General features: G+C 33.3%; 1 long non-coding RNA gene across 1 annotated transcript in view; it reads right to left on the minus strand.

Annotated features, from left to right (window-relative positions):
- LOC109826240 overlaps positions 1,987-3,487 on the minus strand; it is a 5,413-nt gene continuing 3,912 nt past the window's right edge. Inside the window, exon 3 of the long non-coding RNA XR_002243249.1 lies at positions 1,987-2,269. This is a non-coding gene — a long non-coding RNA (uncharacterized LOC109826240). The remainder of the gene's footprint in view (positions 2,270-3,487) is intronic.

The following is a 3,487-nucleotide window of genomic DNA, read 5'->3' on the forward strand; positions in this document are numbered from 1 at the left end:
AGAGAGTTTTGTCAAAATAAGTGGGCGAGTGCTTTTGGTGGAAATTGGCGTGTTCTTCTTCGCAGTCAAAAATAGAGGGAGGAAGAGAAAGAGAACGTGTGAGAGAGAGATTAAGAAATAGTTTAGTTAATTAATGGGTGTATGAGTTAAAGCTTTTAGGTATTTCATTTTGGTTTGATATCAATCAAGACAAATAGCCTAGTGGTTAGATGGTTTGACAACAACTCAGGGGGTTTTGGTATCCGAATCCTATGAGCTCCATTTGTTCAAACTTTTTTTTTTGATTTTTTTTAGAAAATTTCTAGAAAACAGGGGGAAATATAAATATTTTTTAGAAAAATAAAATTTAATATTTAAATACCAGAAAAATTTATTTAAACAGGTAGCGAATGTTATGGTCCTTACAAGTTCTATGGGATTGTACCTCAAAAAATCCTCCATGGGATTGACACATATCTAATGGACGCCCATTTTTCATGTTCTCTTTGAGGACAAGCTCAACTTTGGGATAAAAAAAATGATTCCAATTTTCAGCCATGACTCGTCGCTCATGCATGCGAACCATAATTTGTTTACGTATGTGCTCTACCAGTTGTAGTATCTGTAGAAGTCTAGCCTCATGTATCCGCTTGTTGAATGACTCTGCAACATTTAATGTAACGTGACCATATCTAAAATATAACAGTGAATTCATCACAAATTCTTGTTAGTTCTACTGAGTAGACATTCATGTCTAATTTCATTAGGCAAACGACTTAATTGAAATAAGAAATGAAATAGCTTATACCTAATTCCAGGAAAAAACGTATTTGCCCAGTTCTCTGGAGCGTAGTTCATTACAATATTATAGGCTCTTTTGTCAATCAATCTAATGTCATCCATATAATCATTCCATTCTGCTTTAGTATATTTGTAACAAGCAGATTGTAATAGATTCCCCAAAATCTGAGTATCTGTTGCCTTTAGTCCCAAGTCCTTCAATTTTGTCCTAAAATTCTAAACTAGATGTAGAACACATCTAGAGTGTATAGCATTTGGAAAAAATTCTCTAACTGCTTCTCTGATCCTCTTATCCACATCTGATATTATAACTAGCTTGTGTGGAGGGTTGTATAAATTTGACCTTTCATAGACAATAGACCACACACCTATAAAGAGTTGCAGTTAACATACACGAAGTTAGAGTTAACAAGAAATAATTTAGAACTTACATGAGAAGCAGTAGAACTAACATGACTCAGGTTAGAACTAACATTGTAAGAATCACTTCCAGTTAATATTATTTTCCTGATCGCATATGCAATAGGCTAAAGGAAATATCCCCTGATTTCAATCGTATACTACGGCGCTGAGGAGTATACATTTGAATCGATCTTTCAGAAAGGTACCATCCAAAAATATAAGTGGTCTACATTCATGTAAAAAACCATTTATGCAGGCGACATAGCAGATGAATAGCCTTGTAAACCTCCCCTCATGTTGTTCAACATGAATGTAGCTACCTGGTTTTGTCTTCTTAACATTTTCTACATACCTAAAAATTTGAAGATTAAGTGTTAGGATTAACATTAACAAAATTAGTATAAACATCGTAACATAAATAAAATTAGTTTGTATATAGTAGATATTATCTTTTTCCATCGTAATTGATCATAAGACTCATGAGCATCACCATATAATTGCTCTTGTACTCTTTCTTTACCCCCACCATATCTTACTATAATCGACCCTAAGTCCATACGAACTTAGAAACTCCTTTTATATGTTAATAGGTCGTATATCCGATCAGACCTTTAACATGGGTTGTAATTGGGTCACAATGAATTGTCGAGAGACCCTAGATTGACCTAGATTTTTGTCATGCAGCCCACAAGTGTGATTGTCCATGAACCTTTTTATTTCAAGTCTATTTTCATTTTTAGGTGGAGAGACAAATAACATCCACGGGTAACTTTTGGCTTCATTAAACCGACAATAAACTCAAATATGCTTCGGTTCATTCTTTCCAAACAAGCACTTGATTTTTTTTGCCATGGAATAGTATAGCAAAGCCAATCTCAATTCTTTCGTACTTTCAAATCGTTGTCCCTCACCGGTTAAAGCGGTGTGCCACCAAGTAGAAATCCTCTCTGATTTGTTAATCATATCATCAATCATCAAAATATTATCTCCGAAAGGATTGTCATTGGGAATCATATTTGAAACACATGTGGACGTCGACAACGGCAGACGACAGTCTATATTGTTTGAGTTCAAACTGCTGGAAGCACTGCAAATATTAAGAACATAAACAAATAATCATAAACTACACAAATAGTAACATCAACAAATAACACTAATCAAAAAAAGCAAAAACAACAACTGTTTGTGTTAGAACTAGCATGAAATCCATTAGAACTAACAAGAACTCAATTAGAACTAACATGAAATCGATTAGAACTAATATATTTGACCTAACATGGAACTAGAGCTAGAACTAACAATAAATCGATTAGAACTAACAAAATATCAATTACAACTAACAAGAAAACAATTAGAACTAAAAAGAAATCGATTAGAACTAACATACTTGACCTAACATGGAACTGGAACTAGAACTAACAATAAATCGATTAGAACTAACAATAAATCAATTAGAACTAACAATAAATCATTTAGAACTAACAAAAAATCGATTAGAACTAACATATTTGACTTAACATGGAACTGGAACTAGAACTCACAAAAAATGGTTTAGAACTAACAAGAAAACGATTAGAACTCACAAGAAATCAATTAGATCTAACATATTTGATCTAAAATGAATCTGGAACTATAACTAACAAGAAATCAATTAGAACTAACAAGAAAACGATTAGAACTAACATATTTGACCTAACATGGAACTGGAACTAGAATTAACAAGAAAAATGATTAGAACTGACATGAAATCAATTACAGTTAACATAGAACTAACATTAACTGATTTGACACTTAACGTCGTAAATATTGATCTTAGCATCAAAAAAATCAAATAACCTACATGTCTTGTCGAACTTGCTCATTTTTTTGGATATTTGAAGAATCCTCTATTTCTTTAAAAGCTTGCATAACCTCTTTTAAACCAATATTGTGGCAATGCTCCACCATAGACGATAGATCATCTTTGTTCTCAAGGAAATTTGAAGCTTCCATTTGTTTCATCTTTGTATGACAAAGTTAATGAATCATATGGAAGATCTAACCTCTCTGACACATCAAATTTGAGATCCAAGATGGTGGTTGAAGAGTTAATCTTCAAGAATACTGCTTTATCACCCGAAGAGACAATACAGACGATGTCCTTCTCAGCCATTATGAAGGGAAGGTAAGAATAATGAGTCGAATTTTAGGATAAATAGGAGTAATAGAGAGAGTAATGGAGAGAATTTTCGGCTGATGAAGAGTAATGGGGATTTCCCTCAATTTCTCATGATAGAGTAAAAAAAGGGGGGGGGGGGGGGGGTTT

This window comes from Asparagus officinalis, chromosome 10, assembly GCF_001876935.1.
Source record: "Asparagus officinalis chromosome 10, Aspof.V1, whole genome shotgun sequence".
NCBI classification, from domain to species: domain Eukaryota; kingdom Viridiplantae; phylum Streptophyta; class Magnoliopsida; order Asparagales; family Asparagaceae; genus Asparagus; species Asparagus officinalis.